Source organism: Bos grunniens, chromosome 14, assembly GCF_055505025.1.
Source record: "Bos grunniens cultivar Pamir isolate PY7600 chromosome 14, Bosgru_T2T1.0, whole genome shotgun sequence".
NCBI lineage: Eukaryota > Metazoa > Chordata > Mammalia > Artiodactyla > Bovidae > Bos > Bos grunniens.
Window position 1 is genome coordinate 27514135 of NC_141178.1, and position 16433 is coordinate 27530567.

The 16433-nt window shown below is 44.1% G+C and overlaps 1 protein-coding gene and 1 non-coding gene across 21 annotated transcripts in view; both read right to left on the reverse strand.

Annotated features, from left to right (window-relative positions):
* The window catches only part of SYBU (syntabulin), an 88225-nt gene that overhangs the window by 17595 nt on the left and 54197 nt on the right, over nucleotides 1-16433 (reverse strand). The gene's annotated exons all lie outside the window — the stretch shown is intronic.
* On the reverse strand, nucleotides 11039-11110 carry LOC147359229 (small nucleolar RNA SNORD112). The gene has a single exon (XR_015141383.1). It is a non-coding gene; the product is annotated as a small nucleolar RNA SNORD112 (small nucleolar RNA).

Here is a 16433-nt window from a genome sequence, read left to right on the forward strand (position 1 = left end):
GCTGAAAATCCATTGTTATTTAACGATGCCTCTGACCTGCAGTTATTGTGTGTGTGTGCTAAGTTGCTTCAGTAGTGTCTGGTTCTTTGTAACCCTGACCCCATGGACTGTAGTCTACTAGGTTCCTCCATCCATGGGATTCTCCGGGCAATAAAACTAGAGTGGGTTGTCATGCCCTCCTCCAGGGCATCTTCTCGCCCCAGGATCGAACCCGCATCTCTTACGTCTCCTGCACTGGCAGGTGGGTTCTTTACCACTAGCGCCACCGGGGAAGCCCCTCTGCAGTTATTACGTACCCTGAACTGAAGGGACCACGTTGTTCTACATTTACTGCTCCTGGCACTCAATATATGACTTGTTAGTGTTTGCAGGGCCTAGGGCACTTTGTCCCTGTGCTTTTCTAGCTTACCTTGTACACGTCAGAAAGAGACTGAGAAGACCCATCCAGGGTACAACTGTATTCAGGACTATCTGAGTAACATTATAGTGAAGAATGTAAATGCTACTTACCTATTTCTGTTGATGACTTTTAAAAATATAAACTATTTACAGTTTGCTTATTGTCATGTAAAGTCAATGCACTCTTTTTAAAAAAGGGATATACAGAAAAGTCAATTTTACTATGGCGTCTGAATATATTCTCCCCATTTACTAAACAGGGTAACTAAGAGGACAGCTGGAGACCTGAAAACCTCTTATGTATCTATTAGCTGCAGCAAAGATACCAAGAAGGAGAGGCACTCTTTATGTATTTCCTTTAAACAGTGTATGCAACTAGATGATTGTGGTGGGTACTGTATGTAGTTCAATGCTCTTGTGGGTCACTGCTGCTGCTGCTGCTAAGTTGCTTCAGTCGTATCTGACCCCATAGACGGCAGCCCACCAGGCTCCCCCATCCCTGGGATTCTCCAGGCAAGAACACTGGAGTGGGTTGCCATTTCCTTCTCCAATGCATGAAAGTGAAAAGTGAAAGTGAAGTCGCTCAGTCGTGTCCAACTCTTCGTGACCCCATGGACTGCAGCCTACCAGGCTCCTCTGTCCATGGGATTTTCCAGGCAAGAGTACTGGAGCCGGGTGCCATTGCCATACAAAGAGAGGTCCTAACCTAAAAACATAAGCCCTGAATCAGACAGCCCAGGTTCAAATCCCACCTCTATTGCTTATGAGATGGAAGATGTAGTAGGCACATTACTTCACCTCACTCTGCTTGATTTCTTAATCTGTAAATGGAGATTGATAATCATAGCACTCACCTCATGGGGTTATTATAAGCAGTGAGTATCTATCTCCTGTCTCAGAAAAACACCTGATCTGTTGTAAGCTCTCAAAATAGCTGTTATTATTACTCTGCAGGACTTGAAAAGGCAATTTTTATTATACTATGCATTTCTTTTGTGGAAGACTTAGAAAACAGCAATGATCCAGAGGGGAAAATATAGCCTATAATTCCATCACCGAAAAATAACCTTTTGGTATGTAACTATTCAGCATTCATACTTAATACACTATTATGTAACCTAATTGTTTTTCTTTTAATATGGAATAACTTTAAAACATGGCATATTTTGTTTTATTAAATCAATGAATATGTAGGCCATGCTCATTTTTCTATGGTTAATACCAAACATTATGTACCAGAAACCATCCTGAGCATCTTTTACATGTTAAGCCACTTATTTTTCATGACAGGACAAATTCTATGTGGTAGGGACAGCTATCAGACCATTTTAAAGATACGGAAGAGAAGCTGAGTGACACACACCAGGTCACACAATAAGTGGAGCCAAGAGGGAAACCAAGCCGTCTAACCCCAGAGTGCCCGCTCTTAAACCCACATGGGCTTAATGGATACGCTTGAGCATACAGATTTACATTCTTGTTTGATTATTTCCTTAGAATAAATTCCTAAACGTAGAACATTAAAACCAAAGTATATACCCACTTTAAGACTTTAATATATATTCCATAGGGATTTTTTGGATGGCATGAGCCTAAAGCAGTTTTGGGGGACAAGGAAGTATTTGCCCGCATCCGCTGGTATGTAGATACCTATTGGTAAATCGCCGATGTCACAGGGACTCCTTCAGCAAAGCACAGGGAAAAATATTTGGCCACTGAAGAGCTGTGCTTGAAAAGCTGAAGGGAATTTTAAAATGTGCATATCCAAGTCAATATCCTCATCAATACTGTCTTCAATCAGGTACTAGGTAGGCGGAGCACGATGACCTTTGAGATATCTTGCAATGCTGATGCTGGTGATTACACACTGGGCAGCAGACAGCACCTTCCAGCCAGAAAGGAGCTGTGCTTGCCGGCCTCCAGAAGCTCTGCGGGTTTTTGTTCAGGAGTGCTGCTGGATTCTCTTGAGAGGCCTTACTTTTATTCATAACCTTAGGGTAATGAGCATTCTATGCATGTGATGGTAAGGCTGGGAATTAGAGAAGGAAGGGAAAATGGAAACAAAAAATATGGGCAAAATTTACTGATAACTAGATGCATTTTTTTTTAAAACACTGTGATCCAGTCTCTTAGGACGTTATTATTTTTGCCTGCTTTCAGGACACTGTGGATTCCTCATTCATCAGAATATCACACAGGCCTCTGAGAACAGAGAACTCCTAACGTCTACGAAGTGGTAATAAGCCATCCTAAACCACTGCTTCAAGCAACCCCAAACCTTCCTTTATCCTTTGTTACCACAAAACAATCAGATTAATTCAGGTTGGCCACCTATATCTCCACCTCAAACAGAATCAGCAAATTAAAAACACACACACACACAAAAAAACCCAGACCCCCATCAATTCATCTTCCCATCCCCCGTCCCCACACACAGATACACAGATCTTCTATTTAAAGGTCTCTGGGGAAGGGAGAGGAGCCGTTTTCACTAAGGCCAAGTAGCACTATTAAGGAGCAGCTGGAGCAGTGGACATGTGTAATTACAGATGACGCTACTCCAAGTCTATTCAGTAGCACTGACTCTTAGCTGCAGAGCTGAGCTCTGGGGGCCCAGCCAAGGAATCCAAAAAATGCTTCACAGCCAAAAGAGGATTTTTGTTTTACTTATTGCAAACTAATCCCAAAACTTCCATAGGTATTTATGTCAGAAAGGGAATATTTGATCTAAAGATCAACAAAGGGATTGAAATATATCTATAAATGTTATAAATATTTTCTTTCAGTTTATTATTTGTCTTTGAGTCTACTGTATTTTTATGTACTTAGATTTTATGTTTATAGTTATGTAGTTAGATTTATCAATACAAAATTATTCATTTCTACATACTTTAAATTTGAACTTCTGTTTATAAATGTTTATATATGCTTTTAAATGTATGGCAGTTCCATATGAACGTCAATCAGAATGAAGATAAATCTTTTCTGAAATTATGATAAAATGGAAATGGTATTTACAACCTTTCAGGAAGACATGATCTGATATGTCTTGCATATCAGATCATGTCCGATGTAGAAGTGAATAATTTTGTATTGATAAATCTAACTATATAACTATAAACATAAATCTAATTACATAAAAATAAAATAGCAGAGTCAAAGACAAATAATAAATTGAATGAAAATATTTATAACACATTTATAGATAAAGGGCTAATTTCCTTAACTTACCAAAAGCTCAAACAAATTAGAAAAAAAAGAGAGGAAAACAAAGAACAGAAAAATGGGCAAAGGACATGAACAGTCAGATGGCAGACAAAGAGAGAAAAACAAACCACCGATATACCTGAAATGCCATACAATCTCACTTATAAAATTAAAAATGGAAATGAAAAAGGATTTTTTTCCAACAGATCAGCAAAAAAAAAAAGAGTTTGCTAACACTGGTTCTGTTAAGGGTTTGGGGCAAAACACTAGTGTGAATTGGTGCAACGTGCATAAAAAAGAACACTGTACTGCTGGGAACTTACCCCGCACGTAAGCATCCAAGAAAATTGTCCATCAGTACTGACAGCCTAAGTCGGGCAGCACAGCAAACTAAATGCATACTCTACAATCATGATGAGAGGTGACACGCACCTGTGTGTGCTGAGATGGAAAGACCTATTACTCGACCAGGAAAGCAAGATACAGAAGAGTGAGTGCGGCATGCTTGCTTCTCTGTAAATAAACCTTTAAATCATAAACTGCTACATGTACAGAACATTTTTCTTGGGGAACAAAAAGAGATCTGGTATAATGGTTTCCCTTGAAAATAGGACAATGAGGATATAAACAGACTCTTATTTTCATTTTATAACTTCCTGAGCCATGTGGCGTTTCTAACCAGGTGCATATGACTCTTGTTATAAAAATTATAAGTAGGGGAATAGTACAATTATGGACAATTGGTTTTTTCCTTGAAAGTCTAAGATTTTAAAAGAAAATCATCATATAATAAAAGTAATCACACCATATAATGCAGTATTATGAGGGTTTGGGAGTCAAGCCACTTGGGTTTGAATTACAGCCCTTCTGTTAACTCTATGGAGCCTCAAGCAAGTTGTTTACCCTCTCTCTGCCTCAGTTTCCCCATCTGTAAAACAGGGATGAAAATATTAAGAGTAGGTAGTGCTAAGGGACTGTGGGGATTAGGTGAAACATGAAATGAAGACAGTGCCTGGCACACAGCAAGCACTCGTTACAGGTAAGCTATTATTATTTCTAAGTAAAATTATTATTTCTAGCTAGAATTATTTCTAACTAGAATTACTGATACAGTGGTTTGAGGGCTGGAAGAGGGCTTTTTCAGGCATCGTTCCCTTAAAAAACCCCACAACAGGAAATGCTTTATCTCACTGGAGTCAGGCATTTTTATAGTCACTCTTTACAAATGGTGGTCTTCCCTCAGTGGAGAGCATGTTTCTATTTTTAACCATATGTGTGTACGTATGTGTGTACACAATAGACTATGTAATAAAGATCCACAGTCCTGAGCTTCCCTGGCGGTCCAGTGGTTAAGAATCTGCCTCGAAATGCAAGGGACACTGGTTCGATCCCTGGTCCAGGAAGATCCCACATGCCGAGAAGCAACTAAGTCAGTGCGTCACAACTATTGAGCCTGTGCTCTAGAGCCCATGTGCCACAGCAACTGAAGCCCGGGCCCCTGGAGCCTGTGCTCTGTAACAAAATAAGCCACAGCAATGAGAACCCTGCGTCCTGCAACGAGGAGTACCTCCCGCTCATTACAACTAGAGAAAAAGCCCACACAGCAACGAAGACCCAGCACAGCCATTAATAAATAAATCAGATTATATTAAAAAAATATCCATGGTCCTAAAACAAAGTCCCCATGGACAGCCTCCAAAAATCTCTAGAGTTGCTCCTGCACTAGAAGCCTGCTTTCAGAAAAGCCCAGGGAAAATGCACACACCTTTACAACAGCTCAAGTCTTGGCAGAGGCCAGTCCCCTGAGAAAGGGCGGGAGGGACAATGGGAGAGGAGGCACAGAGGGCCAACAGGTCAAGGATAACACCATCAGCTTCGCTTCTTTATCTTGGCCTGGCTCAGCTACCTGTATTTGGCAGAAATACAAACTACCTGCCAAGCAAGAAAAGTGGATGGAAGAAATGATAAGCAAAGAGCAGAGTATAAATAAACTTCCAGAAGGGAAGAGAAAGCGAACATTTCTGACCAGGGCAAAAAGCTTATTAATCTCCCACAGGGCCTGAGGATATAACTAGCATCCTTCTACCTCACCCCCCAGGAAAATTAAGACTCTGCATTGGTTAACCTCAGCAGAGTACAGGGCAGGAGCATGGGTCCGTTTGGCTTCGTGAACAATCATCCAAGTTCCCTGGGCCTGTTATCTTCATTACTGATAAATAAATGTGATCCTGCCGATTTATCAGAGATGGCTAAGAGGTGAATGATAGAGATCAATCAGTTCAACCTAAGGCCAATCAGATGCCTCTGGGGTCCTCTGGCACCACTGCCGTGCACAACTCAGCATCCCCAGAAGGGGGCGCCAGCCTGAAAGCTCACACACCAACAAGCTCTACCCAAAGAAGGCTCTACAAAGCCTGGCTCCACCTCTCACTTGCCATGTGTTCTTGGCCAGGTGTTTTTAACTTCTGTAAACCTTAGTTTCCTTATTTATTTATGGAGCAAATGTGTGTGTCTGTGTGTATGTTTATGGGCTTCATAGGTGGCACTAGTGGTAAAGAACCTAAATGTAGGACGTGACGTAACAGACTAGGAAAGATCCCCTGGAGGAGGGTATGGCTACCCACTCCAGTACTCTTGCCCGGAGAATCCCATGAACAGGGGAGCCTGGCAAGCTACAAGCCATATTGCAAAGAATCTGACATGACTGAAGTGACTTAGCAGGTAGGAGGCATATATATATATATATGTAAAACATCTGTTGGCTCATCGAAAAAGCAAGAGTGCCAGAAAAACATCTACTTCTGCTTTATTGACTATTCCAAAGCCTTTGACTGTGTGGATCACAACAAACTGTGGAAAATTCTTAAAGATATGGGAATACCAAACTGCCTGACCTGCCTCCTGAGAAATCTGTATGCAGGTCAAGAAGCAACAGTTAGAACTGGACATGGAAGGATGGACTGGTTTCAAATCGGGAAAGGAGTACGTCGAGGCTATATATTGTCACCCTGCTTATTTAACTTATATGCAGAATACATCATGCGAAACGAGGGGCTGGATGAAGCACAAACTGGAATCAAAATTGCCGGAAGAAATATCAATAACCTCAGATATGCAGAAAACACCACCCTTGTGGCAGAAAGTGAAGAAGAACTAAAAAGCCTCTTGATGAAAGTGAAAGAGGAGAGTGAAAAAGTTGGTTTAAAACTCAACATTCAGAGAACTAAGATCATGGCATCCGGTCCCATCACTTCATGGCAAAGAGATGGAGAAACAATGGAAACAGGTGAGAGACTTAATTTTTGGGGGCTCCAAAGTCATGGCAGATGGTGACTGCAGCCATGAAATTAAAAGACGATTGCTCCTTGGAAGAAAAGTTATGACCAACCCAGAGAGCATATTAAAAAGCAGAGACATTACCAACAAAGGTCCGTCTAGTCAAAGCTATGGTTTTTTCAGTAGTCATGTATGGATGTGAAAGTTGGACTATAAAGTTGAGTGCTGAAAAATTGATGCTTTTGAACTGTGGTATTGGAGAAGACTCTTGAGAGTCCTTTGGACTGCAAGGAGATCCAACCAGTCCATCTTAAAGGAAATCAGTCCTGAATATTCATTGGAAGGACCGATGCTAAAGCTGAAACTCCAATACTTTGGCCACCTGATGTGAAGAACTGACTCATCTGAAAAGACCCTGATGCTGGGAAAGATTGAAGGCAGGAGGAGATGGGGATGACAGAGGATGAGGTGGTTGGATAGCATCACCGACAAGATGGACAGTGAGTTTGAGTAAGCTCCGGGAGCTGGTGATGGACAGGAAAGCTTGGCAAGCTGCAGTCCATAGGGTCGTGAAGAGTCGAGCATGACTGAGCAACTGAACTGAACTGATATATATACACACACACATATATTTAAGGTTAACTTATTGTTTAATAAAAAATGTATTGAGCATCTGCTGTGTGCCATGTGTCAGGCCCTGCTCTAGGTGGGTGATTTCTACCTTGTAGAGCTGTGGTAAAGTTGAAATGAATGGAAAGTGAAATGCATGGTAAGTGCTTGACATGTTCACAAATATTAATCTGATAATTATTAATAATGCAATGATTTCTAAAACTTACTGTGTATAAGCGTCACCTGGGAAGTGGAGACTTCTGGGAAACACTCATAGAAATTCCTTTAGAAGGCTGGGAAGGGTGGGTGACCCAGGAATCAGCATTTTAAGTAATTACCATAGATGATTGTGCAGCAGATGGTTATGGACCACACTGTGAGGAGGAAAGCTCCAAAGATACAGAGCGCAGGGAATCTCTCTCCAGTCTGGTCAAACTCAAGAGCTTTCTTCCATGGCAAGTGGAAGGCGAGTGAGCAGAAGTTAAGAAGGCTTCACTCGACGACAAGGCACACAGGAGAGAGGAGTGTAACAGAGTGATCTCTGCCCTCGCAGCCCTCCAGAAGCACGTTCCCGGGCTAGGTGCATTCTTAGAGGACTGGAAGGAAAGGGGGAACATATAGAAGGTACCAGTTCCAGCCAAGTGCATGTGCACACATGTCAGTTTATAAAGCCAGTAGGACATTTAGCAGTTTATCCATGGTTTGAAGTCCTCATAATCCGGTTTTAAAGAGGAAGGGCTGAACGCTTTGGACTTGGGGGTATCAGCAATCATCCAACACTGATACAGCTCACAGCCCAGCCAGCTCTCCACTGGGTCATCCCATCAGCCCCAACCCTCTGGTAGGCTCGAGCTGTCCCTGGCTGACATGCCAAGTGAAACCAAGGAACCACACATGCGTGCAGAGCCTCCCACACTGAACCAGCGTTGGGCACAGGCCCTTAAGAACAGGGGCTCGAAGGGCAACCCTCAGCCACACAGCCTTCCGCTAAACAGGTCTGGGAAGGGTGGCCTCCACGGTGGCCGTGAACTTCATCCACACTGATTATCTTGCGGGCCTGGTAATAACATGAGCTGATCCTCCTTGAAGAATTTTTCACTCTTACATGTTCCTCATCATTGACTTGTCAAGTTTATTCAACTGAGTTGCTGCCACTTAGGGAAAAAAAGCCAGCTGGTGAGCCGGCTGCTTCTATTTAAGGAGACGTGTTTATCCAGCGTTTACCAAAATGAGGTGCCTGCCCTCCGTGTCTGGCAGGAAAACCTAAATCAGAGAAAAAGCAGCGCTCAAGGTGGCAGTGGTGGGTTCGGAGCAGGGGTGTCACCGTGGAGACAGCTGACGGGGAGGAAGGGGGTGGTGATGGGGTGGGGGAGAACTGGGGACTGACGTGTCACTAAGACGACAAAGGCAGAGCACGGCTCGGATTCCTGTCTGGGACTGCAGGATATAAGGGGGAAGGATTAGGGATGGGTCTTGTTCAAAGTCCCCTGACTTTGCACACTCAGTGAGGCCCTGCTCTCTGCAAGCAGTTTGAGACCATGAATGGAACAACATCACCCACTTGCTAAGGAAGAAGATGACATAATTTATAATTTGTTGCAGAGACACACAGCAGGGTTCTAAAACAGCATTTCTTTCTTTCTTTCTAAACCTCCTTAAGCACAGTTTCTAAAATAGACTCCAAGACCGAACAGTTTCGACTGCCTCCCGGCATCCTCGTCACGGTCACCGCCTCGTGACCCGGGGCACGCCGATTGGTGTGCGCTCTCGGCTCCAGGCTCCTGGAGGGCTGCTGCCCAGTACCCCCCGGGGAAGCTGCGCCTCACGCTGCCACGCTCTCCTGACTTTCGCGGAAGCCCCGACCTTCCTCTTCACTCCACTGAACCATCTGCCTCGAACTACATCACTGGATCTTGTCAGCACGTGGCCTCGCTCCACTTCGAATATTTCGACATCCTTTCACCTTTATTCCTGAAGAATTTATCCTCTCTCTCTCTAGCATTTCAATCCCCATGAAGTTGTTTCTCTTCACTTTTTATGCGGTGGTACAGTTCAGTAGCCTCCGTTACTAGCTATGTGACCTTGGGAATGGCACTCAGCCTCTCTGCGCCTTCTATGGACAGAGAATGGTAACGGGAGCTTTCTTACAGAGTTGTTGTAAGGGTTATGTAAACTACTATAGGTAAACCATGTAGAACGTAGGGCCTGGCGCTTGGTAAGAACTTAAAAATACTGCTATTATTTTGATTTTTCTTCTCACGATCTCCTTCTCTGAATAACATGTGAGTCCCAGTACACGATGGGCCCAGTCAGAGAGGACTTGGAGCACAGAGCAGGAGTGAGGTGGGGAGCACGGAGCAGGACTAAGGTGGGGAGCACGCAGCAGGACTAAGGTGAGGAGCACAGAGCAGGAGTGGGGTGGGAGCACAGAGCAGGAGTGAGGTGAGGAGCACAGAGCAGGAGCGAGGTGGGAGCATAGAGCAGGAGCAGGGTGGGGAGCACAGAGCAGGAGCGGGGTGGGGAGCACAGAGCAGGAGTGAGGTGAGGCTGTAGTGTGGGGTGTAGTTATGAGCAAGCATTCAAAACAAGCAAGAAAATAAACAGAAGATTCTCCCAGAGGATGGTAAAGATTCTGCCTCCTCCCTTTAGATTCTAAATTGAGTAAATCCTCAGACCTGGGCTGTATTGACTGAATCTTCCAATTTCACAGGAAAGCCTCAAGCACACTAAAAAACAGAGAGCTAACCATCGAGCCTTCTCGCAGGGTCAGGGGTCACAAACACACGCTCAGGATACAGCATCTCCACGAGGGCGAGATTTCGTCAGTTCCTTTGCACACCCAGCAACCGTCATGCTGAGATGCTGAACCTGTTTCTTCAGAAAGAAGCAAACTTCTCAGGACAGAGATTCATTAGGTGCTAAGAGAGGTCAACAAAGGAAAACACTGTTCCCTACTGGAAGGATTACGATTCCAGGAGATGCTCAGTGAACCAGCAAGCTCTGGAAACGATTCACGACTATCCGAGACTGCGGCAGGAGGAGTGCGGAGAGGGGCGTCCAGGGCGAAGGGGCGGCAGGAGACAGCAGCGCTGTGCGGGAGCGGAAGCAGCATCGGGAACGAGGCCATCAAGGCAGTTTAGACCCAGCTGAGTTTAAAATCCCCAAAAGTTTGGTTGGATGCAGATCTTTCCATTTCTAGAACTCCGACCTTTGCTTCTCTGAGAAAACATGTAAACGTGACCGTTCTCAGGCAGGTGGGTAGGAAAGAGAAGGAAACATCTATGTTTTTCCTACTTCAGGGACACTGTAGCCTTTAGTTTTGTCTGAAGTGACTCTACGGACAATCTTCGATGACCTCCTGACCTCCCTGCCTCCTGAGTGATCTCCGTTGATAAGCTGCACAAACTGAGACAAGGTGAGAGGCAGTGGCCAAGACTTGAGGTCACAGCGCTGCGTGGACCCGAGCCTGGACCTTCAGAGTGGGGCTGCGTTATTTTCTCTTAAACCCAGAAAGCTATTTTCCCACCTGCTGTCCGCATGGAAACATGAGTCTCAGAGGCACAGAACTGGATTAATCAAATTCCTTTGTTCTTGACACACACTCCTCATTGACTCATGAAAGACTATCTATTTTTATTTTCTACCTGGTTTATGTTTTTGTTTATTTATTCACAGTTAATATTATAATAAATAAAGAAACCACCCTCATCAGAAACACTGGATGGTCGACACCAACTTACATATACTTCTTCTTCTTATTGCCTGTTCACCATTTCCTGGTTTTCATTTTTACAAAGAGCAATCACATCTATTTGAATTTCCAAATGGCAATTTTTTTTTCTTGTTTCATCTATTTTTCACTTTTTAATAAACAGGTTATCATGATATGTATAGTATTTGGGAAAATTTTCACTCAAAATTATGTTGCTAAAATACTCCTATAGTTATAGTACATTCATTTGACAACTGTATAATAGTCCACTGTATGACTTATTCCATAATTTAGGTCTTAATTCTTCTGATGATGAGAAAATTAGTTCGGTTAATTCCAGCTACTCATCTAGCTAGGTTTTTCATTCTGATAAAGCATCCACTTGCATTTCCAGAGGCTCAAATCCTCCAAAGAAAACTATCAACTCAGTGAATCTACTTCTATGTTATACATTCCAAGGACAAAAGAAAATGCTCGTGGGTCACTTGCGCTTACACATTTGTCTTTATATCCCTTCCCTCTCATTGTTGTGAAGAAATCAAGAGTTAAACATAAAACTAGACTCTGCTTTACCCTGTCCCAATTTTAGGATCCAACATGCCCAAGGTGATCCTTTCTAGCGTCATTCTGACCTGGAGTAACCCTAAAATCTCAAGAATCACCTGATAACCTACTGGGTTTAGCTTAGGTCACTCCATGACCTCGCCCCTTAACTTAGACAATGAGACCAGTCCATGAATGTGAGAAACCAACCCAGAGTTTACTGGACTGTGCATACAACCTCATAGAGGGAGAAAGACCTTGGCCCTCAAAGGGCAGAGGAGGGGGATATGAAATGGCTTAAGACAGCCCAGAACTTATTAATAGCTAAGTACCTAGTTTTAAGACGAAATGCTGGGTTTGCATCACAGGTGAAGTTCTGAATATGTAAGTGAAGTGATGTTGCTCAGTCGTGTCCGCTTCTTTGCGACCCCCTGGACTGTAGCCTACCAGGCTCCTCCGTTCATGGGATTGTCCAGGCAAGAGTACTGGAGTGGGTTGCCACTGGCTTCTCCATCTGAATACATAGCTGAGTCTTAAATCAGGCCCCACTGTTTTAGAGAAGGGGGAGCTACTATATAAAAGTCTCTACATTAGAAAGCAATTACCCTGCTCTAGAAATGTTAAAACCGAAGTAAAGATGACCATCTTCTGATTTGCATCTAAGCATCTACATGCTAGAGCGGACATTCTGTTGCTTCAGAACATCTTTGTGAATTTAAATAATTAGGTTGGTGAAGCAGGTCTGGTGATTATAGGGTAGACTTTAAACTATCCTCTGCCCCTAAAGTCACCAACCATCTTCCCATTCCTCTAAGACAGTGGTTTTCACAGTGTGGTTCCAAACCAGCAGCAGCAGCAGCATCACCTGGGAAGTTATCAGGAATGCAGATTCTCAGGCCCCACCCCAGACCTACAGAGTCAGCAACTCAGAGGCAGGGCTACATGCTCAGTCGCTTCAGTCGTGTCCATGGACCATAGCCAACCAGGCTCCACTGTTCATGGGATTCTCCAGGTAAGAATACTGGAGGGGGCTGTGCCCTCCTCCAGGGGATCCTCCCGACCCAGGGATCAAGCCCATGTCTCCTGTGTCTTTTCCATTGCAGGCAGACTCTTAACCTGCTGAGCCACCTGGGAAGCCCATATTTTAACAAGCCCTTCAGGTCTCTGAACACTAAACTTGGGAATCATTCTAATACACCCTCTGACTGAGATCACATGTATCGGCTTCCTGAATGGCTGCCTCTGAGAAACAGAGCAGCAGGCTTGGCTCTGATTTAAAATATAGCTACACAGCACAGCATGCATTTTGGGAATAATTTTTTACATATTTCGCACTCAAAATGAGTCAATTTCTGATTTTACTTGGCATAATACTGAGTGTTACTAACTGTGCTTCATGTAACTGATAGTAGGTATTTAACATCTGTGGTTAAAAGCAGAGTCCAGCATTGGTGGTGGAGAAGGCACTGGCAGCCCACTCCAGTACTCTTGCCTGGAAAATCCCATGGACAGAGGAGCCTGGTAGGCTGCAGTCCATGGGTCGCTAAGAGTCAGACATGACTGAGCGCCTTCACTTTCACTTTTCACTTTCATGCATTGGAGGAGGAAATGGCACCCCACTCCAGTGTTCTTGCCTGGAGAATCCCAGTGATGGCAGGGCCTGGTGGGCTGCCATCTATGGGGTCGCACAGAGTTGGACACGACTGAAGTGACTTAGCAGCAGCAGCAGCATTGGTGGGTTCTGAGAGAAAATATCTAATCTTTCATTTAATGCCAGTGTGACCTTGGTGATTGATTAATCTCTTTATGACTCATTTCCTCACTCTAAAAAGGGATCCCAGGCTGGTTGTATGGGACCATTGTGAGGACTCAGTGACATAATGGGAACTGTGATAAGTGCATTAATATTACTATTCATGTATTAAGACGCTGGACTGGAAGAAACACAAACTGGAATCAAGATTGCCGGGAGAAATATCAATAACCTCAGATATGCAGATGACACCACCCTTATGGCAGAAAGTGAAGAGGAACTCAAAAGCCTCTTGATGAAAGTGAAAGTGGAGAGTGAAAAAGTTGGCTTAAAGCTCAACATTCAGAAAACGAAGATCATGGCATCCAGTCCCACTACTTCATGGGAAATAGATGGGGAAACAGTGGAAACAGTGTCAGACTTTATTTTTGGGGGCTCCAAAATCACTGCAGATGGTGACTGCAGCCATGAAATTAAAAGACGCTTACTCCTTGGAAGCAAAGTTATGACCAACCTAGATAGCGTATTCAAAAGCAGAGACATTACTTTGCCAACAAAGGTTCGTCTAGTCAAGGCTATGGTTTTTCCTGTGGTCATGTACGGATGTGAGAGTTGGACTGTGAAGAAGGCTGAGTGCTGAAGAATTGATGCTTTTGAACTGTGGTGTTGGAGAAGACTCTTGAGAGTCCCTTGGACTGCAAGGAGATCCAACCAGTCCATTGTGAAGGAGATCAGCCCTGGGATTTCTTTGGAAGGAATGATGCTAAAGCTGAAACTCCAGTACTTTGGCCACCTCATGTGAAGAGTTGACTCATTGGAAAAGACTCTGATGCTGGGAGGGATTGGGGGCAGGAGGAGAAGGGGACGACAGAAGATGAGATGGCTGGATGGCATCACTGACTCGATGGACGTGAGTCTCAGTGAACTCCAGGAGTTGGTGATGGACAGGGAGGCCTGGCGTGCTGCGATTCATGGGGTCACAAAGAGTCGGACACGACTGAGCGACTGATCTGATCTGATCTGATTAATATTCAGCATTATTACTTATTGGCTGACTTAACCCCATGTTTGATATGTGTTGCTAAATATTCAGTTTCTCAAAGCATTCTTGCATATGGGCTCCATAAATGTGTTTTTCTAAAGCACCATGACTTAAATAAGAAGGTGAAGACTTTATTACATGATGAAACTCTTAATTCAAGTGATGAGTTTATTACAGATCTCAGTAATGATTAGAAATGGCTTATTGTGTTCACACGCTGTCAATGTGCTGTACATGTATTCTCATTTAATACATATCAAGACTATGAGACAGGTACAATTTTACTCCCATTTTACATATGACAGAAGGAGAGAACAGGTAACTTGCTCAAGATTACACAGCTTGTATATAGTGAAGCTGGGATTTGAAGGTGGACATCTAAGCTTGAGAAATACCACAATAATACGCGTCAAAATATGCCCTGAACACTAAGAATGCACACCTGCACCAAGAGCTGGGAGACTTTATCTTCCTCATAAGTGGTTGCTGGCTTGCTCAACCAAAGGGCTTGCAGAAACCTTGGAAAATTCATTTACTAACCATCTGCTGTAGGAGTCTTAATAAGATTATCACCCTCTGTTCTGCCTCCCTTGTTTTAGTCACTAAGTCATGTTTGACTCTGCGACTCCATGAACTGTTGCCCACCACGCTCCTCTGTCCATGGGATTTCCCAGGCAAGAATAATGAAGTGGGTTGCCATTTGCTCCTCTGGGGATCTTCCCAACTCAGGGATCAAACCCGAGTCTCCTGCATTGCAGGTGGATTCCTTACCACCGAGCCACCTGGGAAGCCCCGCATCGCTTACCAGAGAGCAAACAATTAGTGAACACAGACCACACTAGCCAGGAGACAGCACTTTTTAAATTTTTTTAGCACCTGAACCCATCAGGCTGAGCCACTCACCTATTCTCAACAAAAATAATAGGACTGGGGCTTCCCTGATGGTGCAGTGGTAAAGAATCTGCCTGCCAATGCTGGAGACATGGGTTCCAGCCTTGATTCAGGAAGATCCCACACGCCTCAGAGCAGCTAAGCCTGTGAGCCACAACTATGGAGCCTGTGCTTTAGCGCCTGGACTGCAGTAACTCAAAGGGCCACAACTACTGAAGCCTCAGCGCCCTAGAGCCTGTGCTCCACAAGAGAAGCCCCCACAATGAGAGGCCTGCTCGCGGCAACCAGAGAAAAAGCCGGTGCAGCAACACAGGCCCAGCACAGCCGGAAATAAATAATTAAATACATAAGTTTTTAAAAATAGGACTGATGCTTCATTCTTAAATGAGAAGTTAACTGTCATGGATACGCTTAAGAGACTGCCAGTTTAAAACCTCTCATAGAGAGGGGCTTTTGACGGTGTGGTCTGAGGCCCGTCCGCATCAGTGTCACCTGGACACTTGCTGAAAACACAGATTCTTGACTTACATCCCAAATCTGTCCACTGACATTTCCTCAAGTCATTCCCATAATACACATTTTTACAAATGCCCAGGCGATCTTTTATGCATGCTAAAGTCTGAGAACCACTACAGTAAATGACTCTGGTTTTCAATATTTAACTATAGATTGCAGCCATCTACTCGAATCTGCCTGTAGTAACTTCCATGATCTGTCTGCTTCTTCCCATCCTGAATGCTCCACCCCAGGCCACAATCATTTCTTACCAGAATTATGACACCACCACCCACTGTAATCCAGCTGCTCATCGTGGCCCCGAGCACTCCATCTTCCAGGCTGCTCCAGAGCATAAATCTAATTAGGTGATTCCCCTGTTGAAACCCTTAATGGTGCTCGTGTCCTGAAGATAAAGTCCAAACTTCAATGCATAATCTACAAGCCGTCCATAGAATCTGTCCCGACTGCCACAACTGCACCCCGGCTGGTGGAACCATCGA